The 24,088-nt window shown below is 46.9% G+C and overlaps 1 protein-coding gene across 2 annotated transcripts in view; it reads right to left on the reverse strand.

The window, feature by feature from the left end:
* Positions 1-24,088, reverse strand: part of NUF2 (NUF2 component of NDC80 kinetochore complex) — a 414,966-nt gene that overhangs the window by 371,766 nt on the left and 19,112 nt on the right. Inside the window, exon 1 of one of the 2 annotated variants that reach the window (XM_078641328.1) lies at positions 18,656-18,724. The exons of the other annotated variant lie outside the window; for it this stretch is intronic. The gene's annotated coding sequence lies outside the window, so the exon portion shown is untranslated. Of the gene's footprint in view, positions 1-18,655; positions 18,725-24,088 lie in introns of those variants that run through there. 2 annotated transcript variants of the gene reach the window in all.

Raw genomic sequence — 24,088 nt, forward strand, 5'->3', positions numbered from 1 at the left:
TAGCCAAGGAGCCCCTTGCCTCTTGGGTACGCATTGACGCACAGCTACGGGGCTTCGTGTGGAATGGGGGACTCACCAACAGAATCGCACTATATGCGGACGACGTCCTCTTCTTCCTCACGGACTTAAATAGATCAGGGCCCTGAGTATTGGAGATCATGCGCATCTTTGGCGAGGTGTCGGGCCTCTGTCTTAACCCGCGCAAGTCCACCCTATGGGTGCTGGGTGGCGGGGCGGTGGCGGGCGTCGGCCCTACAGGTAGCGGCAGGAGGCATGAAGTATCTTGGGGTGTTCCTGTCCGAGTCCGCGGCGATCTCATGGGAGCGCAACGTGATACCGGTGTGGGAGAAGGTCCAGACGGATATTAAAACGTGGTCCCGGATGCCTCTTACCATATATGGTAGGTCTGCGATCTTTAAAATGGTAGCACTTCCATGCCTTTTATATCAGCTTCAGAACCATCCGCACCAGATCGCGTCTCGGTGGTTCCGGCAGGTCAACTCGGTCCTTGGCCGCTTCTTGTGGGCTGGGGGTGCGGCTAGGGTGGCGCTGCGTACCTGCTTCCTGTCTACGTATTGTGGTGGTCTTGCTACGTCGGACCTACTGTCATATTACCAGGCCTCCCACTTGTTGGTGCTAAATGAGTGGTGGTACGGGGACGGAGGGGACCCGGCATACGCCCTGGAGCGCTCGCTAATGGGGGACAACACGCTGCACACAATCCTATACTCAGCCAGGCTGCGGAGGCAGCTGCCATGTGCCACGCAAGTGGTTTTTGCGATTTGGCGGCAGGCTCTGCGTCGCATGGGCTGGTGGGGTAGATTGACAGCGGAGACCCCGTTGTGGAACAACGAGCGGCTCCCCGCACTGGCCTCCCTAGCGGGATTTGGCGGATGGGATTCTATCGGGATCTCTGCGCTTGGAAATGTTGTGACCGGAGTGACTCTCAAGTCATTCCAGGAGCTTAGGAATGAGTTCCATATGCCCAAAACCCAATTTTTCAGGTATCTGCAGTTTCGTCACGCGCTTGCGCCTAGTCTGATTGGTTTGGAGTCGCTGCCGGAATTCAGCCCAGTGGAAGCGAAAGTTTTCATGGGGGACCTCGGGGATAAGAAAGTATCCCGTATTTACCAAACACTGATTACTCACTGTTCCTCTTCCCTACTTCCATTGAAAGCAGCCTGGGAGAAGGATGTCGGACCCCTAGATGACGACGATTGGAGGGAGGCCTTGGAGTCCCCGCGTGGGACCGCTATCGCCGTACGACTCCGACTGATCCAATTTAAATATCTCCATAGGGCTTACTATACACGGGAGCGGCTGTGGAGGGCGGGTCTGATTGCGTCCCCGGAGTGCCTGAGATGTGGAGCTGAAAGGGGTACCCTGTTGCATACTGTATGGTCTTGTGCTGGCCTGACTGGGTTCTGGACGGGTGTATGGAGCTGTCTGTCGGAGGTATTGGGCTGGGATCTCCCCCGCACCCATCGCTTGGGCCTTCTCCATGTCCTGGAGGGTGTGGGAGGGAATATTTATAAACGTCACCTTTTGTTGCTGGGTCTGGTTGTGGCCAAGCGGGACCTGGCGCGAGCATGGAAGAATGAGCGAGCTCCCCCCCCTGTGCGCATGGAAGGCAGGTCTAGACTATTTTATGGGGTTGGAGCGCCCAGTATTTGAAGCCAGAGGATGCCCCCGCAAACACTACAAAATTTGGAAACGATGGGCCGACTATAGGGATTTGACCCTGGAGCCCCCTACAGACCCTGACGAAAGTCCGGATATAGACATTGGACCTCAGGCCTAGGGAGGCGCATGGTGCCTGGCATGATACAAACTGTCACTAGAGGCTTACTGTGATCACGTACACTGGGTTAGGGAGGGATAAGGGGTGGGTAGAGGGGTTGTTGGGTGGTTGTGGGAGGTGGGGGGAGCTTGGGGAGGGTCGTTCCTTTTCCTTTTATCTATTGGGTTTACAAGATGCTGTGCCATGTGTTGATATTTGGCAGTGGTCTCATGACTGTGGAGAGCTGTGTATATGCCTTGACCTGATCAATCAATAAAAATCTGTTGTGAAAAGAAAAAAGAAAATACGACAGCCCAGAAGGGCTCCAGGTGGTAATTCAGGAGTTACATACTCAAAATTGGGCCCAAGTAATTAAGGAAAAGGTGGGATCCTTGACGCAGAAAATAGTGATTAATAATGGCCTAAGACAGGGCTGTGTATTGGCCCCCTTACTCTTTGCTATTTTCTTGGATGATTTGCCAAGGTTTTTGAAGTAGACAGAAGTGCAAGCCCAAAAATGAATGGAAAACAAGTATCCTGTCTACTTTATGCGGATGACCTAGTAATTTTGGACCAGACAGAGCTGGGTCTGCAGCGGAAATTAGATGCATTTAGTAAATATTGTGGTGCAAAGCATTTAATCATAAATATGTATAAGGCTAAGATTCTATGCTTTGGGAAGAGAGACCAGAAGTTCAATTGGTACCTGGGCACATCTAAATTAGAAATTGTGTGAGTACAAATACCTACGGGTCTGGTTTGATAAGCCCTTAAAGTGGCACCCACAATTGGAGGCCCAAAAAGCCAAAGCCCTGACATCAGTGTGTGGGCTGTAAAAAAAATTCAATCGTATCTACGGGGACATGTCTCACAGACCAGTGTTAAAGGCCTACAATGCTATGATCCCATCACAACTACAATATGGTGCAGAAGTAATTGGCTTAAGTGGCAAAAGCAGCTGGGATGTAGAGGAAGGGCAATGTATAAAATCCCTAATGTCTCTACCAGGCTCATCTATGGTCCAGGCAATCAGAATAAAGCTGGGAATGACTTCCTTGACTGTTCAGGCACAAGTGGCCTTATTACAATTTTGGATAAGATTGGGTATAGGAGAGGCCATAAAAGTGTCACAGTGGTGCATGAACGAGGCCCAGCTTAGTGAATAAAGTAAAAGAGGTAAGGAAGAAGTTGTATCTAGTTTGTCAAAATTAGAATGTGAGAATCGACCAGGATACCCTACAAGTAGACGTAACAAATAGCGATCTCAGAACTCTAGGGAAGGAATTGTCTAATATGGAAGACATGGAGAATCTGAGAAAGAAAGAGTCAGTGAAATTTATGATAGCTAGTTGGGAAGAAATTTGGTTCCCCTATTTAGATATATTCCCCAATCAATGGTTTAGATCAGAGGTTTTAAGATTGAGAATCGGTGTTGATTTTGGTAAGATTAACGGGAAAGTGAAAGCAGAAATGAGGCAACCCAATGGTAAATATACATGTAGGCTAGGAACAAAATGCGATAATTTACACATTTTAGTGGGCTGCCCAAAAGTGCTAGCCTTGCGGAAACAATTTTTACATCTGATTTTTTTTAAAACACAGGACCATTTCGCACGCACAAGCAATCGAACTTCTCACTGACATGACAAATCTTTACATTTCAGTAGCCATTGCAAAGTACATGGAGGCCGCAAAAAGGTTTTTCATGGAAAGGGTAATGGATGACTGAGAGATATGATGGAAGTAGGATAGTTTCCTTGTTAGACACAGCCTTATGTGTCCTATATTGTTTTAGGAATATATTGTAGAATAGAATTTTTTATTGTTTTTAAAATGTTCATGTCATTTTATAGATGTGTGTATGCATCACAGTTTGAATACTGATTAAACGAGGAAAAAGGTTTGTGGAAATTGGATAATTGTATTGGAAGTTATGATGAATTGAGCACATTTATAGATTTATTGTAAAGGGCAATGTTTTTATGGGTTTAAAGCCCTAATGGTCTAATTAAACGTCATGTTTGACTTGACTTGAACTGAGTTTTTCCTTTTTTATTTATTGAGAGGAAGGAAAGGAAATAACGTACTCACGCCGAAATTTGGAAAACTATATAATTCAAAGAAAGAGTGTAGTAAGATAGATGATAGTGAATAAAATGTTCAACAAAATACTATAGAAAAACAGAAGGTGACAAAGTGTTATCATGATGCTGTAAATAGAACTCAAAACAAAGTAGTTGAGTTAGGGGATTAGGTTATCAAAAAACCTGTGAAAGTACAGAAAGGAGAATCTGAATTTACCTAGCCTGTTGCAGTTGTGAACGTTTCAAATAGTGCAGTCTTGTTTAAGGAATAAGGAACTGTGGAGTAAGAGTGACTTTGTGCTATTGAAACCTACACAATTTTGGCAATGTTTTGGTTTTGATAAGAGCAGTACAGTCCAGAGATTCTGATTAAGAAAATCTGGTGGAGGAAAGATGGCGTCCGGCTAAGGTGTGTCTGAGCCGAGCTCCTCTGAGCATCCCCACATGAAGAAGTTCGGTTACTGCCAGAACTAACCTGGTAACATTGTAGTGGCCCACGGACCTTTGAAGAGCCACAGGATGGCGTTGATATTCCTCGCTAGCTCCCGGGACGTGTGGTGGCCGAAGGAATGTTGGTATTCTCGCCGTGAGGAGCCTCGCATCTCTCTGGCATCCCTGATCCCCGCCGCCCTGCGCTCCGCCGCCCTGCGCTCCTCCCGCCCAATCCCTGAGCTGGCCTTGCGATTCAGGCGAAGCACAGAGAGACCGTTCGGAGCAACATTTCTTCACAGGCTGACATGGTGGGCAAGCGCCAGCTGCAAGATAGCGCTTCTACTTCTCATCGCTGGGAGAGTTGACAGGATGGGTAAGGAGGGGCGGTAAGGAGGGGCGCGGGGGGAAGATTAAAGCAGAACCCAGCTCTTTCTTGCTGGGAGGCAATATTACAAACTCATCTCAGGGAAGCCCTTTTACCAATCTACCACGAGGTAAGGAAACTGAGCCCCTGGTTGCAAGGTCAACAAGCATTTGCAATGCAATAGGTCTCGCATTTACGCGAGTTTGAGCTATTGGCATTGTAAATGACAATGCCTTTTAATTCATGTTTTCGTTTTTGAAACATAAATAAAACGCATTGTCATTTACAATGCCAATAGTTTAAACTCGTGTAAATGCGAGACCTATCGCATTGCAAATGCTTGTTCTATATTGTCTTCCCAGGGTCTAGACATTGACAAAAAAATACCCACCTTCCTAGACCAGCACAAATTATTTAGGTCCAACACGTACCTTTTTTTTAATCCAACTGCTCTGTCCTTACTCGGTGCTCTCATCTGCCCCCTTAAACTGTTCAAAGTGATTGGCAAAGTGATTGGCATGGTATGGGGCGGCTGTGTTTTATCCTCTGATAAAAGGAGATGCAGTAAGTGTGGCCCATAGTCCGGGTCCCGTTTCAATGGGGAATCCGCCAGCCAAGCGGCGTCATCGTTACAAACCCGGGCTGGCCAGGCGGGAGGGAGGAGAGCGCGAGAGAGAGAGGGAGAGAGAGAGGGAGAGAGAGATCATGAGAGGGAGGGAGAGAGAGGGGGCCAAAGTGTGCGAGGAGAGAAAGTACAAAATGTAGGGCCAGGGAGAAAGGGGTGAAGTTTGAGGGATGAAAAAATACGGATATGGGATTGGTGGGTACGAGGGGTGAGAGAGTGTAGAGTGAAATTAGAATGGAGCATGTGGAGTGGGGAAGAAAGAAGACTGAAGTCATGGAAGTGGAAGTGGAAGTGGAAGAGGGTTAGGGAGGCAGTAATACTAGTGAAAGGGAAGATTGCACATGTGGAGCGACTGGTATGGGGATTAGAGGAATAGAATCGAAGAGACCACTTTCCAACCCGGGAAGGATGGCGGGCGAGTGGTCCCTGCCAGGATTCAAACTCTTGACCTGCAGATCACCACCTCGCAGAGGCCAGCGTTTGACTCACGAGCCATCCCCGTCAGTAAGTGGATTCACAGTCAATAATATGCTAATATGAAAATACATCCACACCTGTCCGCAGGAAAAACGCAAGTGCTCAAACTAATAGTTGGGTAAGTACAGGGACTAGTGCAGCGTTTGGAGAACGGCTTCAGGGAGCTGCAACGGGTAACACATGACCCCTGTAATGGCTCCTTTGGAGAGGGTCCACCGAGGCTGCTGAAACGGCGGAAGAGTGATTCTGCATTTGGTAATTACACAAGCCTACGGTCATGATACTGCAATTCGGTATTTTGTTGCAAAATAACGGTTCCGTGATTATAGAGAATGCGTCAGGCAATCACAGCCACACCAGAATGCAATCACACCTATCAAACAAACTGGAAAACCATGCCGCCTTCTTACTTTGATTCAGCTTCCACAGCACAAACCTGAAAAGCCAAGACAAAATATAAACTGTGTTTTACACGTCGAGCCAGACTTAACCAAGTGTTTTTCAAGTTAAACAGATGCGCAATGAGCACTTTTGTTTTGTAAAACCTACACCGAGAGCCCATTAAAGAGAAATGTAAGAATCTAGTATCAAGTCATGGTGGCATTGGTTTAAAGTTTGCCGTTTTGGGACAGATTCTCGGAGTCGGAACAAAAAACAAGTGAAAGCGGGATGTAAGTAGGGGGGAGGAGAAGTCTGGGCAGGCAGGATGACTCAGGGGAGGGGGCGGAGCGGGGCAGAGCGGCATGTGGGTGTGAAGAAGCCGGGCCTTTGAAGTGAAGCTAAGCTTCACTTCAAAGGTGTCGGAGGAATGCGGCGGCTGTGCACGCGCTTTTAAGCTCAATGCACATGCGCATTGAGCTTAAAAGTCACGGGCACTGCAAGGAATCGCCACGATTCCTTGCAAGTTAGATAAAGAGTCGATGAGCCCCTATAGTCTCGCTTGCTCGATGCGCATGCGCATCGACAGGCGAGACCTAAAAATGGGAGAGAATCAATACACGTCTTACTGAAAATCCTAACAGTATACAGCCATTAATCACCACAAGCTTTGCAGCGCCTAATCTAGTAATGAATGAAGGAAGTGGAGATGGCCCCTGGGTAGAGGAAAGCCGCGAGGAAGAGTCTGCGGTGAATACTTTGAGCGGGGGAAACGGAAAGGCCAGTGAAAGCTGGAACTCTTCCCCACTGTTATCACCATCACTAAAGGACACTAACACGGCTTCCCCCCTCACCAATGACTCAGTGACCAGGGATAACATCCTTTTAAAACAGCAGGCAGGAGGGCTGATTGAGGAGGGGGGGGGCGAGCCCAAAACCCTCTAACAGCTTGAGCAACATCCAGAACGGAAGCCTAACTTCTGTGCCTGTACCTCCTGATCCATGCAATCTAGATCATTTGAATTTTATCTGTGAGTCAAAGACACCTGAAACTCTGGTTAAAACTCTGGATAAAACTCTGGATAAATTTTACTCCTTGACAGAGGACTCAGAACCCTCAGATATTAGTGTCTCGACCTCCAGTGGGGGCGAGGAGGGAGGCAAACGGTATAGTAGTTCCAATACCGATCCCTCAATAAACAGGCGGTCTAACAAGAAAGGCAGGAGAAAGTCATCGGAGCCATCGGATGCGGCATAAGCCCAAGGGAAGCAACTCCTCTAACAGCGATGAAAACACTGATCTAGATGGGGACTACGAGGAAACAACGCCTGTGGCTTTCCCCAACTCGGAATCACCTCATTCTAAGCTGTGGAATTCGGCTTGCAGTGGAAATCCACGACAGAACCCTATCCAAGAACCTGCTCTGGCGGATATCTTACACACCATCAAGAGCTTCCATGCTGAGGTTAAAAGCGATAGTCGAGGATTCCGCCTAGCCACGAAAAAGCTACACGGGGCTGTCCGGAAGGTGGGAAAGACTTGTGCTGAAATTGCGGAGCATACAGCTTCTGTTGAGGTGAGGACAGGTCAACTTGAGGAAGATGTCCGCGAGCTCAAAAGATCCAGCGAGGAATATGAAGGTACTGTTAAGGTTTTACTGTGGAAACTGGAAGAGCAAGAACACCGGCAGAGACAGAACAACCTTAGATTTCTGTGGGTCCCCGAGGGAATTGAGAAGGACGACCCGAGGAAGTTCATGATCTCCCTCCTTAAGGAAACATTTCCCGAATTGAAGCACTGGGACTGGGACAGAGAGGTACAAAGGGTCCATCGATTCCCTCTGGTCCTTAACAAACGAGCACAGGCCTCATAACAACATCCCCGGGCTATGCTGGTATTCTTTAGCAATTTCCTGCTTTGAGAAGCCTTGTTCAACCTAGCAAGACCAAACAGTAAAAAATCTTTTGAAGGGTTCACTTTTTTCACACGTCCAGATTTCGCTCACGCCACGGTCGAGCGAAGGTGGAAATTAAGACAGCTCTTTGATCCCTTGCAGAAATTGGGGGCTATGGTGTACCTGCAGAATCCAGCTAGGCTGAAGGTTATCTTTAATGGGACTACCCGAAGTTTTATCTCTGAGCTACAGGCTAGGGCTTATTTAGAGGAAATCGCAGCTCAGGAAAATGGATAATACTAGTGTGTCGCTAATGTGGGACTATGGCAAATAAAGGACATACATGAATCCTCACGGTCTCTTTTTTCCATGCTCTACTCTTAATCGACTCTACTTTTTCACCCCTTATGTTCTTACGGTCTCTTCCCTATTCAGGAAAATGGACAATACATTGTGATGTAAATATGAGATATGAAGTGGATATATGAGCTTTCATGTTTTTTTTCTTCTTCCTATGCTCTACTTTTAACTCACTATTTTTTTTCACCCTACGAGATATACTATTAAGGCTCTCAAGGGATTTGAAGTTAGAAATGGTAAATATGTTTATAGGGCTATTTGTAACTCGACGCATTAGTAAGTATAGCTAATTATGTTTTCTATGAACACATGTGGGGAGGGCTCAGGGGGTGCACGGGGGGGACACTCTCGGACAGACGCTACACCCCTGGCAATGCAGCCAGGTAACCTCCAATGTAGGTGGGGGGTAGGGGGGGGGGTCATGGGTGGGAGGGTAATGGGGTGGACGGACAGGTTAGCAAAATCTATGTCAAATAGGAATAGGGAAATACATATAGGGATTACAGGAAACCTGAAGGTCTGGGATAAAAACTATGGCACTCTTCTATTAGTAGCATGGCTGGGTTAAAATACTATCTCTGAATATTTGTGGTCTGAACGATCTTAAAAAAAGGCAAACAGTTGCAATTGGCTTACAAAACTGGGGAGCTAATGTTGTATGTATGCAGGAGACCCATATTGAAGGGTCCCAGAGCCAGCTGTTAAATACACTAGGGTATAAACTGGTGTGTGCTACTTCACAAGGTGCTAAAACTCGGGGGGGTTGCTATTCTGGCTAAAGGGAATGGATTGGTGTTTAGCAATTCTAAAACTGATAAGTTTGGCTGTTGGGCTATCACCGAATGCAGCTACAAAACAGGGCAAAAAATGACAATTTGTGCTATTTATGGGAGCAATACAGATGACCCCGGGGTCTTTGATGAGGTCTCTAACGAACTGTCACACTGGCCTCTTCCGGTGATGGTCTGTGGGGACTTCAATATAAACCTCCCGACCAACTGGTCCCTGAATGATGACTGATTTAAGATTTAGTTTATTGTACAGTTAATAAAAACTCACAATATTTAAAAACATACAGTTCTAAAAACAATCAGTGGCAAGAATTTTTCACTTAAAATAGCGGGTGGATTCCCCTTATTAGTTAATAAAAGCACAATTTGGTATTGTACTGTCCTTAAGGGCGGCTGGATGCTAGCAGTTTTTTTGTTTTAGCTAGTGCTTACGGTAGACCCTTCGGCTGTTTCTTTTAGTCTTTTGGCCACAATGTCAAAAAATCTCGTTATTCTGCAATTTAACTGAGTTTCTCCGGGATTAAAGCAGAGCATCACAGCCTGTCTACAGCTTGTTATTCCCTGCTGATTCCATAGGGGCCGAAGCAGGGAGCGTCTTATGTCCAAGAAAGTTTTGCAGATGCAGATAATGTGCATCAGGTCCTCTTTTCCAGAGCAACAAAATCTGCAACTATTTGCTGCGTTTTCTCTTTTCCAGGGTGCTAAGTGAGGCCTTATGGGTATATTGCCAAGGCGCATATTGAGGAACTTATTTTTTGTTGAATGATGACTGGGTCTATAAAGGACGTAAACCCAAAGTATTTCGCTCTCTAAAGGATCTGTGTCTTGTACATGGACTTGTGGATAGCTGGCAGACTTCTAACACCAACACCAGTGACCTTGGCTACACCTTTTTTTCAAATCCACACCGCACGCATGCCAGAATTGACTATGTTTTACTCTCAAATTCACTAATTAAGAATTGCCAAACTGTTAAATTGCCCCAGGTACTATCTGACCACAATCCCCTTTTTTGCACGTTGACCATTAGACCAGCTAAATCAGAGCCTACTCTCTGGACATTTGAAAAAGTATTACTGAGCGACCCTCAGTATTGTCTCCACATGAAAGATTGGATTCCCAAGTTCCTAGCTGAAAACATTGATAGCACGTCAATAGAGGTTGTTTGGGACACTTTGAAAGCTGGGGCCCGTGGCGAGACTATGTCATATTCACTTAGGTCAAACAGGCGGGAGAACGAGGAGATACAGAGGTTGCAGGATAAGCTTATGTTAGCAGAAGTAGGACTCGTTAGCGTCACTGGCAATAGGGACACAACTGGGGATATCTCTAGCACCTTAGCCCAAGTAGCAGTAGCCAAGGCAGCAATCACTAATATTTTTTACAGATAAGGCAATCCGGTAAAGCTACGGCACGAAAAGAACTAATTTATGAAGTTAATGAGCAAGTGGGCCATCAATTGGCGGTGCGACAGACCCACGTACCCTCCTGAGGCGGAAGCCGGGAGCGCGACGTACTTTTTTAAAAAATTCGTGTCACTAAATTGTGTTATATTTTTAACCACTCACTTCATTTCCTGGCACCTCAGGACTCTGTTGCCTGATCCTCAAGCTCACCGCACAGCGGATTCAGTGCTGTTTGCGGACTCGAGTACAAAAACATTTCCCGCCGCCATTGCCGGCGAGCCGCGAGGCCACGCCCACTTTGAGGCCACGCCCCCGCCCTACTCTGTATAAAACGCTGACTACGAGCGTCTACTTCAGACCCACGTACCCTCCTGAGGCGGAAGCCGGGAGCGAGACGTACTTTTTTTTAAAACTTGTGTGTCACTAAATTGTGTTATATTTTTAACCACTCACTTCATTTCCTGGCACCTCAGGACTCTGTTGCCTGATCCTCAAGCTCACCGCACAGCTGATTCAGCGCTGTTTGCGGACTCGAGTACAAAAACATTTCCCGCCGCCATTGCCGGCGAGCCGCGAGGCCACACCCCCCGCCCTACTCTGTATAAAACGCTGACTACGAGCGTCTACTTCAGACCCACGTACCCTCCTGAGGCGGAAGCCGGGAGCGCGACGTACTTTTTTTAAAAACTTGTGTGTCACTAAATTGTGTTATATTTTTAACCACTCACTTCATTTCCTGGCACCTCAGGACTCTGTTGCCTGATCCTCAAGCTCACCGCACAGCGGATTCAGCGCTGTTTGCGGACTCGAGTACAAAAACATTTCTTGCCGCCATTGCCGGCGAGCCGCGAGGCCACGCGTACTTTGAGGCCACGCCCCGCCCTTTTCACCCCCTTGATAAAATGTGCATTCACCGTACGCGCAGCGGACGGGCGCAGCGGGCGCGCCGTTTGCGCGCTAAGGCAAGCCCATCTACACCCGTCATCGCCTCTCGCCTGTCCCCCTGGCCAAGCTACACGGGAAGTCTACCACTATGATAGAGATCTCCTTGTCGCCCTGAACCCTGGGAGGAGCTGCGAGAGGATATCGGGACATTTCGGACAGACATGCCTTCAATGTAAGTCATGTCACTTTTCTACACCCAGCCCCTGTCTACCTAGGCGCCTCTCAGTTGCGCATAAACAAACCCCTCTCACCATCCTACAACTTAATGTTAGGTCTCTCTGCAAGCACCATCCAGAGGTTAACACTCTCCTACTCGAAGAGAACCCTGATATTCTCTTTATTTGCGAAACCTGGCTACATGATGATTTGACTAGTGTTTCTAACCTCACGCTACCAGAGAGCTACCAAATGAAATCTATAAATAGAGACACCAGAGGTGGCGGCATTGCTGTCATCTACAAAAAGCAATTTCTCTGCTCCTTTACTAAAGAAAATATCTCGAGCTGTGAAAGTGCTCGCTTTAAGATCACAACGGGCCCCCATTTCTCTCTATCTGGCCTTTACATTTATCGACCCCCCGGACCTACGTCTACATTCACTGAAGCTCTCCTTGAAGTGGCGAACTCCCTTGTGGTGGGCTCGGCAAACTTCACCATACTAGGAGACCTTAATCTCCATTTCGACCGGAACCAAGACTCCATCATTAAAAACCTTCTGGCCGACCTGTCAGCCCTCCAACTCTACCCTCTGATCCAAGACGCCACCCACTCTGCTGGACATATACTAGACCCTGTCTTCACCAACATCCCAGAGACTATAACAGAGGCGCCCAAACCCATGGGATGGACAGACCATTACTTAATCAAATTCACTATATTGATTAAGGATCACTCAGGGACTAGATGCCCTCATCCCTCTCAAATGGACTAAGGGACGCAGTTCCCCCTCCAACCCATGGTATAACAACACCCTGAAATCCATGCGGAAGGAATGTAAGAAAGCCGAGAGAGCCTGGAGGTGAGAATACAATGACAGAGACAAAGCTTTCTATCTGTCCAAACAAAAGCTATACCACAAAGCTATCTGTTCCGCACGCGCCGCCTTCTATGCTGAAGAAATTAATTCCAGCCCTAACCCCGCCAAAGTTGTTTTCAAACTAGTAGAAGAACTGCAGAGTAGCAGATCTCCTTCCTCCAGCATTACTTCTGCGCAGCAATGTGAAGACCTTGCCACATTCTTCATTGAAAAAGTACAAAAAATCTATAAATCTTTCCCACGCCACTCTGCTACATCACCCAGCTCCCCTATACCCATCAGTAATGGCACCACGATGATGCACATACCTGAAATTTCTCATGAGGACCTCACTAAACTATGTAGGAAGGTCAAATCTGGTTCCCCAGCAGACCCAATGAGACCGGCCCACTTCATCGAATCCCTAGACTTTTTTCTACCCTCCCTGGCATTCATATTGAATCTTTCCTTCTCCTCGGCCAGTGTCCCGACTGCTTGGAAACAAGCGTGGGTCTCTCCCATTATTAAAAAAACGACCCTCGATCCCTCCAAATTGGTGAATTTTAGACCCATTTCATTGCTCCCATGGCTGTCCAAACTCGCAGAGGCCCGTGTAAACATTACCTTGTCTAAACACATGGATCAAAATAACACCTTAGATCCATCTCAAAACGGGTTTAGGCCGGGCCACAGCACTGAGTCTGCCCTCCTAGCCACGTCGGAACATCTCCGGACGATACTTGATGCCGGTCAAAGGGCTGCGCTGATCCTATTGGACCTCAGCGCTGCCTTTGACACGGTATCTCATAACATTCTGTTAAATCGTCTGGCTACTGTGGGAATCTCAGGCCTTGCCTTGGAATCGTTCCGCTCCCTCCTGAAAGACAGAACTTTCCGGGTATCAGCTCCTCCATTCCTCTCCCAGTCCCATTCCATCGGACAGGGAGTCCCCCAGGGCTCTGCTCTCAGCCCATCCCTTTTCAACCTATATGTGCAACCACTTGCCGCAGTAGCCAGAGAATGGGACCTCATGCTGGTGTCATACGCCGATGACACGCAGCTGGCCATCACTCTCACCGAAGGTCCCTCTACTTCTGCCGCAAGGTTCAGAGATGGTCTGGCTGCTGTGGCCCAGTGGATGACAGACAACTGCCTGCAGCTTAATGCAGGCAAAACGGAGGTGCTGCTCCTCGGAAAGAATACTAGCCACTGGAACCAGCACTGGTGGCCTTTGTCGCTGGGCACCATTCCACCCCCCAAATCCTTGGTCAAAAACCTAGGCGTCTGGATGGACTCCTTACTTAACTTCCAGACCCACACAAAAAAAGTAGCGGCCACTTGTGTGGGCCTGTTGAGGAGCCTCAATCCCATACTCGGCTTCTTCGACTCCAAGGTTCGCCAAATGATTGTGCAAGCCACAATTCTCTCCCGCTTGGACTATGCCAATGTCTTGCTTCTGGGCACCAACAAAGCGGAGATAGCACGACTGCAACGCGTGCAGAACTCCGCGGCAAGAACCTTGGTCGGTCTTCCCCGCAGATGTTCAGCCAAAGCCACAATCTGAAAGCTGCACTGGCTACCCATCAAATCTCGAATCCAGTTTAAAACTCTCATCATGATCTTCAAAATCCTTAAAACTGGACGCCCAGAACTTCTCCGGCCACTCCTCATACCTTATGTGCCACAGCGCAACTTGCGCTCTCTAGGCCAACATCTACTGACGGTCCCCCGCACAAAGCTAGCCCGTACTGGTGGACGCTCTTTCAGGATGCTGGGAGCCAAACTTTGGAACACCCTGCCAGTGAACATTCGCTCATTGGAAAATCTGTCTGCCTTCCGGAAAGCCATCAAAACCTATCTATTCCCTTCCCATTAGGCCTCCCAGTTTTTTGTTTTTTTTTCCCTTCTGTCCTCCGTTGAGTTTCCGTGGTTCTTTAGCGCCGGGACGCCTCTTTGCTGGGGCAGCTGTTTGCGCTCTATCAAATAATAACATAACATAACATTACGACAACAGGTCAATGCTAATTTAATTAGGGAGATTATAGACCCAGTGGCAGGGCAGTTAAAAGATCCAGAACTGATTAGGCAAGCATTTTGGAGGTTTTATAAAGAACTATATACTGAGAATGGCAATGGGGACACGACCGAAATTGAAAGGTACCTAGAGAATTATGAAGGTGTATGCCTCGAGGTAAATACGCAGCAGGCACTAGAGGAAGCTCCTAACATGGAAGAGGTATTGACCGCTGTCAAGAGCCTCCCTAAAGGGAAGGCAACAGGTCTGGATAGTATCCCTTCGGAGTTCTATGGCACATTTATAGACGAAATAAAACATATCTTAAGGGATTTGATCATCCATATTTTCTCCGGGGGGAACCGCCCAGTTTCGCTAAAAAGGGGAAACCCCCAGAACATCTAGGTTCATATCGCCCCATAACCCTTATAAACGCTGATTCCAAAATATACTCCAAAATCTTGGCAAACCGAATAGCACCTATAATGCACAAAGTAATCTCCGAAAAGCCAGCACGGTTTTGTTCCTGGAAGGTCAACGATAAATCATATTCAGAGGGTTATCACGCTTTTTGACGGAACAGAAACTACAGGAGACCCTATGGCCCTGATCCTTTTGGATGCAGAGAAGGCCTTTGATAGGGTCTCCTGGCAGTTTCTCTGGAAAGCAATGGCGATGATGGGATTTCGAATCAAGTTTATTCAAGCGATACAAAAAATGTATATTAATCCTAAGGCTGTTGTATCTGTTAATGGAAGCCTAACTAAGGAAATCGCCATCTCCAGGGGAACTCGCCAGGGCTGCCCATGCTCGCCATTGCTCTTTGCAATGGATATAGATTCTTTTATTCGCTATTTGGAGAAAAATAACAACATAACACCCATTATATCACAGGGGTATGCTACAAAAACAATAGCATACGCTGATGATATTGCTATAGTTACTACAGACCCCACAGCAGCAATGCTGACCATCGAGGCCGAGGCCAGGAGATTTGGGCTGGTTTCTGGTTACGCGCTAAATCAAGGGAAGACACAAATCGTTCTAAATCAAAAAATTGTGATGGATGATCCTAGGGTGGTGAAGGGAGCGACATACTTGGGTGTCACAATTTCCTCAAAACTGGAGGAAATTGTGGACATAAATGTTAAGCCAATGCTGAACACAATACAAAAGGATCTACGACGGTTAGACAATCTCCACCTATCCATTATCGGGAGAGCAAATGCAATTAAAATGGTGTATTTTCCCAAAATACTATACTTATTCAGGGCAGTTTGCTTAGAATTTTCTGATCAGTGGTTTACAGTAATGGAACGTACCTTTTCTAGATTTATATGGTCATATGCACAACCCCGTCGGGCATATAAATATCTTACCCTTCCTAAGGACAGAGGCGGGCTAGCTCTTCCCAACTTAAGGAGATATTATTTGTCATGTGTATTACTCTACAGTAAGGAATTATTGCAAGGGGGGGAAAACACAGAGGAACATACTGCTTCAATCTTTCAGCTACTGGTGGGGAATTCCTGCTATTGCTATTTATGGAGGCACATACACGACAGCTACCATAAAAAGGTCAAATTTAAGACTCTTTATAGCTGTTTTAAGGTATGGAAGGTCGTAAAGAAAATATTAGGAATAGGACAAATCTCATATTATACACCGGTATTGAACAATCCAATTCTTCCACCAATAATCTTTAAGGATAACTGTGTAAACAAATGGTATAATTTAGGAATAACACAATTAGGGGATTTTTATACTACTCAGGGGATTAAATCTTTTGATGCTTTGAAGGAATATTATGGCTTAGATTGGCGGGATTTTTTTAAATATCTTCAAATTAGGGATTTCTTAACTCACAAACCTGGGGCAAGGACACTCGGGGAAGAATCTACTGTAGTAAAGACAATTATACACTCTAAGAAACACTCAATAGGCGGGGTTTATGTGTCATTGTTGGACATGTTCCCGGATGATTTAGATAAAACGGCAATGAAGTGGCTAAGTAAACTTAAGATCTCAAAGGAAGGATTTTTATATTCCTATCAGCTAGCCCAAACTATTCTTATTTCTACCAACCTCCAGGCACAATTTTACAAAACCTGTTTTTTTCTCTACTATACACCCGATAAGATCGCAAAATGGGGAACCGGCAAGGGGACTTGCTACCAGAGATGCAACCTATTTAAAGCAGATTCCATTCATATCTTTGCCTCTTGTCCGGTGTTAATACCTTTGATACAAGATATAGAGAGGTTTTTAACTTCTATTCTTTACAGAGAGGTTGCTTTGTCACCTGAGGCAATGGTACTTGGGGTGGAAGATCCAGATAACCTTGAGAGTGGCCACGATTTTATTTTCGTCGCTATGGCCGTTTTGCGGTTATGCCTAGCCTCGGCTTGGCTTGACCCGCTACCACCCTCTTTCCAACAGTGGCTAGCCAGGCTTTTAGCAGTGCATAATATCGAGATTGCTATATATAAGCGGAAAGGCAGACGGCGACGCAAAAGGGGTATGAAAATCTGGACTCCTCTCACACACTGGCGAGATTTACAAAACTAATTTATTATTAATGCTGTAATGTATTTATGTTATTGTTTTAGTTTGTTTTCCGTGAAGCCTGGTATTTATTCTGTAAATTTTCTATAATGAATATGTAAGTATGACAAGCATAATGTAAAGCTCATGATGTTAATGTGCAGAATGTTTACCTGTCCGGGGGTGGAGGAGGGGAATATATATGTTAAAAATAATAAAAACATTTAAACAAAAAAAAAGAAACCTAGACAATTAAGACTGCTAATGGATAAGGAAGCCAATACTTCCAGTGGAAAGGATTATTCTTATTGGGACTTTACAGAACATAGTGAAAATGATATGGATAATCATACTGGTGGTTTGTTAAGTAAAGGATACACAAATGAGGTAATGAGGGATAAAATGGTATGTGATGAAAATGATTATTACAGTGGTAATTGAGACAACAGACAAGAATGTAGTTTTACCTACTAAACAAAATGTTTCTTCGCATAATGACGATAAAGTTTTAAGTTCTGGCAGGATGTCAAAGGTATCAAAGAAATTTGGTTTAAATTTGTATTATTATTGTTGTTGTTGTTGTTATTATTAGAAAAAAAATTGGAAGGGGTTGCGGCTGGTTTCCCGGGGACGCTTCTGCCTGGCTACAGCAATTAATACAATCAGTTGCATAGATGAGGTATGAATCAGTGATACAAATTGGGGGTTGGCGGGTCAGTGGTCATTAGTTCTTGAAAGTAAATAAATGGATAGGAGGGGTCATTAACGTCCCCTTTCTTTGAACAGCCTCTGGAAAGGTAATCTCGCGGATCAGTAGCAGATGAAAAAACTCTTACGAATGATTTATGCAGTGTTAACTCATGAGTAAGAGCCACCCATTGTTAAATTAGTACACACTGTCTCTTTAGCCATTGCCTTAATGAAAACATGATGTGAACGTTGAAGCCTTTAAGGTGTAAAAGTAAAACTTAGTAAATACAAGCACTCTCAGCCGCCTTACGGACTAGCTCTCACACTGACACGATTCTTACGCTCATCACATACTAGCAGACAACAATCCCACACTGAGTAGCATTCACATACTACTGACGCACTCTGCATCTCTCTAATACCAGGTCTCTAGCAAAGACCGAAGAGGGATCGGTAGGAATGAATGCAAGTTGGTCTGGCAGGTCTCCCTAAATCACGCGACAGTAGCAGCCCAAAATAGAGACACGAACAGTCAGAGCCAATAGGCCAAGTTTGTATTTTCATGTACAACTCAAGCCAAAACGATTAACATTGCCGATGATGTAGTTGCGAACATCTGGTCACCGTAGAACTACCGAAAACCGTTGTGACATGGGGCCGGTTTTCTATGTCCAAGCGAGTGCAAAAACGAAGTTGCCACTGACAAAAATGTTATTGGCAAATGACAGCTTTATACCACTGGATTACTAAGAATCCCTAAATTCGTGTATGTTTGCACTACGATCGAGGCGACTCCTGTGCCTGCATTCCCTGGTCGCAACGCAACCCATCGGCTGCACACCTCTCCCCATGTTACCTGAATAGACGTTTTCTGCTCCCTTAATATAACAGCTGCAGAGGTTCCAGTACGGTTTTTAAAAAAATCTGAAATTGGCGCCTCTAGTAAACGTAGAGAGTGGACTGTGTTACTCAAGTCTCCGATTGCTACAGCCGAGCGGCCATATTGGAACACCCCAATTTATCTCTCAAGTGCCTGAACGGTGAGATATCGATTTCTGGTGTTTCAGTTCTTGGGGGGGGGGGGGGGAGCCTGCTCTTGATTATGACTGAGTAATTAATTGTTTGCTATGCAATGCTTACTCATACGTATTTGTTAATGAATTTTTCTCGTTAGCAAGTGTGCCTCCGTGCGATTTAACTTTGATTAGTAATACTGCTGATCGAAAAGAAATCACATCTTATGACGTCTTTTCCCCGTTTTCAGCATATATTAGACCTGTCATTATAAAAGGAACAAAGCTTCGGGCGCCTGATTTTTTCACCCAGTATTTCTACATTGCTTCCTCAAACAGTCTTTCCTTCGTTTTTACTGGACATTCGACTCCGATGTGAGTAAGCGTCACAAGGCTCAACAACACTAAAATGATGGCAATTTGACTTCACCTGCACGTTTTTTCAGTTTTGTGTTTTTTCGAACACTGTGCGCCTTTTTTGAAGTGTTTAGCTTAGCTCGTAAAATAAGTATGAACAGAAGAGTACTGTTTACAAGTCTCATATATAAAATGGTGTAGCCATATAATGTGATCATGATGATTTTAAAAGTGAGACAACAAAGTATAGAATATATCTAGTGACGGCTGGTGAAGCAGGGCGAAGAAAAGTGTGTGGTGTGGTTTTCATAATCATTTGTTAGGTTTGTAATTGAAGCCTGTTCGTTCAAACCAACGGGAAACTCTTTTATCTATACAGATTTTCTGAAGCACTGATCATTAAAAGCCAACATTACCCCCTGAAATAACCCCCCCACCATGTAATGGGTGAAGGATGGTAACTTGGACATAATAAGGCACATCTGTATTTGAAGTTTGTCAATTGTGTCCATTATTGGAACTATGAACGTTTTTTCTTATTAATGCTTCTAAAATTGCTTAAAATCAAATCTGTGATAACATTAAAGAAGTACTGTCTTCCATTTGAAATGATGCTGTACCACACCACGTGATTGTTGTCATTTCTCAGCTGTAACTAAATAATTGCAAGCTTTACATTAGAAGAGGGTGAGCATTCCAGAGGCTTCTCACCATTCTGTACCTAATCAAGGACATCTTAACTGTCTCAGATTATCATTCCTACAATTTGTCAATAATAATGTTTGAATTAATTGTGAGGCCTCAATACAAGTGTGTAGGGTCTTGAGAGTTAACCATGATTGAACTCCTTTGGTTCCTAATGAACTCCGTAGATCTATGATATAATGGCTAGAGTGTATCTCAGTGAAGGTTGCTTTAGAATATTGATTTCCCAGTTACTCGCAGACAAATAAAGACGTGTATTACTAAGCTCTATGTGTGGCGTAGTCATTGGCAGATACCCCAGCTGGGAAGATTCTACAAATGGCAACGGGATTAGGGGATAATGAACCCGAAGGTTGACAGTGCTCTCTCAGAGACTTTGCCGGTGTCCAGGCAAACCGCTCGTAGTGCCACGTGTGCCGTCATCTTAGTACATAATCAATGCTGAATGTATGCGGAGTCAAAGCGCAGTTCCAGCCACTGTGATGCAGTTGGAAAACAAAAGCATTTACAGAGAATCTACATGTCGTTGATTGAGAATCTGTTGATCAGGCTAAAAGATATAGCATTACTACGCAACATAGAGCCTACCTAGTGCAGAGGGATAACGCTGCATTTAAAAGTGCTGTCAAGCAAAGATCAACCCGGTGTCATAATGTATGATGCCATGGGTGTAGCTTCTGGGGGGTGTTTGGAGTGTTACACACACCCAATAAATCTATTTTCAGCGAAATAGATGGGTGCAGGGGCTTTCAGTCGGGTATGGTGAGGTGTCTGTCGGATTTCACCAGGAATTTTTACAAACACACAGACAAAAACGTGCACACACACTCTTCCTCTCTCTGGTTTTGAAAGTCTTAAAATTATTTGATTATTTTACAACATATAATGTTTTCTTTCACTTAGTACTCCTACCACTCCACAGTCCTGTCCATTTACCTTGCCCCATAGGCCCCTCTCATGCACCATGCTTGTTGCAAAATGAATTTTAACATTATATGCCAGCAGGTTTGTTGGAAAATCTGGAGCTCACCCCTCCCACCACCAATCTTACTGACTAAGCTACGCCCCTGTACAAAGCGACAGCCAAGTGCAAGAGAACACTGTGGTTGGAAGCAGATAATCACTTACTGTCAATGTACTTATTATAGCCTTGACAGGAAGAGCTCTATGACCTCAGCAGTGGACAAAGAGACCTAAGAAGAAGCACTGGGGTTGTGCTTACTACTTTGTTCAGTATCTGAAGTGGCACACCATCAAAGCTGCCGGATGGTGGCTCAGAACAACGCCAAAGGTCTTTGAGAAAGTGAAAAGCTTCAATGGAGGCCAAGTGAAAGGTCACCATTTCACCGAACGTCCATGGTGACCCAGAGGCCAGCACATCACAGGTCCTTTTGAGATGGTAATGATGACCCCGGTCCTAACAGACAGCAGATAGTGTCGGAGAGAGGTCCACCCTCGGTGTCAGCCACCCCCACAATTGGTACCTATGCTGCTCCCGTCTTGAAACCACCTTCATCATTCGATACCGCCTAAAAGCAAAATATTGGCAATCGATAGACTATGGGGATAGAGACATTTCAAAGTTTCATTGATGCACTTGAAGTTGTTGATAAAAAGATCATCAAATACCTCAAAAATCGCTAGTGAGCCGGCATGGCGGTCGCACTCTAGGCGAGCTCCGCTGAGCCCGTTTCTTAACATCCTTCACTCCTGCTTTGACGACTTTCGCTGCCTTGGAGACACTGCGTGGGGTGGGCTGAGTGCCGCAGGTAATCGGCGGTGGTATTCTTTACCAGCCCCGGGCGTGTTCCAGCCCGTTCAGACGAGGTGTGTGGCCGGCGGCCCTGTGGCGAGCCTGAGGCAGTGTGGCGCAGCTGAGCCGGACGCGGCGGGGACTGGAGCCGAGCGCTGCCGGCCCTGTGGGGCTAACATTGTGTCCCGGCTGTGTTTTCCAGTCTTCGAAGGGGCGGCGACCAGTGTAGTGCGGATGTCCTGATGCGGAGCGGCTGAGAGGACGATTGAGTCGACGGAGAAACCCTCCCCCCATCCCTCCTACTGAGCCCTCCTTATCCTTAGGCCCCGGGAGTCCGCAGCCCTGACAAAGCTCCTGGGGGGGTGTGTGAACCCGTGCTTTGCCCTGCCCACGCTCCGGTGGTCGGATCGGGCCACGAGTGGGGAGGGAGAGAGTGGAGGTGCTGTGAGGAGATGCATGTCCGGACAGAAAGTGGGTGATTCGGCCTGCCTCTGCTTTGGGGACTGCCTGTGCTTGCCCTGCGGTGCCAAATTCGGACTCAGGCTGTGAATCCCTGTCTACAGCTTGTTGGTGGAGGGTGCAGTGCTGGTGGGCCGTTGTGGAGGGGGTGAGGAGGCCCATTGGAGTTGCGGAGGTCTCTCCCCCTCCCCCGCATCCGTACAGGATCTACTGCTTTCGAACCACGAGTGATCTGTCTCCCGGGTGGGGCTTCTAGCCAGTTTATCCTGGGGTGCGTGTGGACCCCATCCCTGTCTCCGCATCGGTGGTCGGATCGGGCCACACGTGGGGGTGAGGGGGTGACTGTGGGCGTTGAGGCCGGCATCTGTGTTGGGTGCTCCCGGCTTTGTGCTGTATCCTCCCCCCAAAGGTGTGTGAGTGACTTTGAGAGTTATATTGTGGCATACTCGGTTTGGTGTGGCGGGTCGTCTCCGGTGGGGCCGCGGCCTGTTTCCCTGCGTGCGCGCTTTCCTCCCTGCTGTAAGAGCCGGCGGCTGGGTCGGGCCGCGATTGGAGTGAGTGCGTTAGGACTCCTGCGACATCCTGTGTGGCCCTGTCGGAGTGGCACGGCTAGCGGACTGGGTCGTATTCCTGGGTGGTTGTGTCGTGCCTCTCCCACTTTGGAGTGGACTTTTTGGGGCCTCTTCATCGTTTGCGCTGGGCATACTGTGTGGAGGTTCCACCCGGTGTTGGAGCCTCGGCATTACCATGATGAGGGATAGGCATACAGGGGGCCCTAGTAAGCAGAGCACCATGGACCGCTTCACGGGTCCCGCGGCCTCGAAACAGGAGGGTGCACAGTGTGGAGTCCAGGACAATGCTGCCCTTATGGCGGCAATTACGCAGTCCCGCACGGCCCTCGAGACCAAAATAGGGGAGGGGGGTTCTGAGGTCTTACTCCTTCGTCAGGACCTGCGCAATGCAACAGAGCGCATTACACCGGCAGAGGACATGGGCTCTGGAGTGGAGGACTCGGTCAGTACTTTACAAAAGAAAGTAGCATCATTGGGGACCCTCCCTAGGGGTCTGGTTTCCCGCGTGGAGGATGCGGAAGGGAGGGCACGGAGAAGTAATCCGCTCTTTGTGGGGTCCCAGAGAGCTGTGAGGGGGGAATATGGAACAGTTCTTGACCAAATGGCTGGTCAGTTGGTTCCCCCCAGAGTCTATGTTTAACTGCTTTGTCATTGAGAGGCGCATCAGGCCCTCATGTAGAAGCCGCCGTTGGGAGCTCGACCACGGCCAGTCATAGCGAAAATCCTGAATTATCACGACCGGGAGGCTATCCTGAAACAGGCCCGCCTTAAGGAACCATTGCATTGCGACAATGCTCGTATTCTGATCTTTCTAGACTACACTCGCCTGGTCCAGCAGAAGCGCCAATCTTTTAGGGCTGCGAAGGCCCACCTACGCAACTTGAAGTTGCCGTACTCTCTCCTGTATCCTGCTAAACTGAGGGTGGTTTATCAGTCACAAACTCTGTTTTTCAATTTTCCTGAGGACGTTTTCCATTGGACAGAGAGACAGTAAGGGTGCGTTCGCATACACCACCAAGACTGGAGTCCTACTCGTCAACGAGTGAATCCGCCCACAAGCCACCTAAACCTAAAGTCAAAGGCAACAGGAGCTCAAGATCCAGACGTCGCTCGAAGTCCCATAGTGATGCCAGTATATCGGCCTCGGTGTCCCGATCAGGGAGGCCGGCCTCGTGACTTCTTTGGGACACATTTACGTACATATCTGTTTAGGCTGTCAAAGCATTTGATTGGGCTATCACCCCCTGCTGGCCTTAGCGGTCCAGGGGACAGCCCGGGTTTCATGGGGGAATTTCTGGGGATCTATTGGCGGAAGTGGGCCGGTATCTCTCGTTGGGGTCACCGTGCTGCCTTCACCAAAACAGATACTTTAGTGGTTTTGAGGTATTGAGGTGGGGGGGTCGGGTTTGGTGGGGATGTTTTTGTTCATG

The sequence above is a fragment of the Lissotriton helveticus genome, chromosome 1_1, assembly GCF_964261635.1.
Source record: "Lissotriton helveticus chromosome 1_1, aLisHel1.1, whole genome shotgun sequence".
NCBI classification, from domain to species: domain Eukaryota; kingdom Metazoa; phylum Chordata; class Amphibia; order Caudata; family Salamandridae; genus Lissotriton; species Lissotriton helveticus.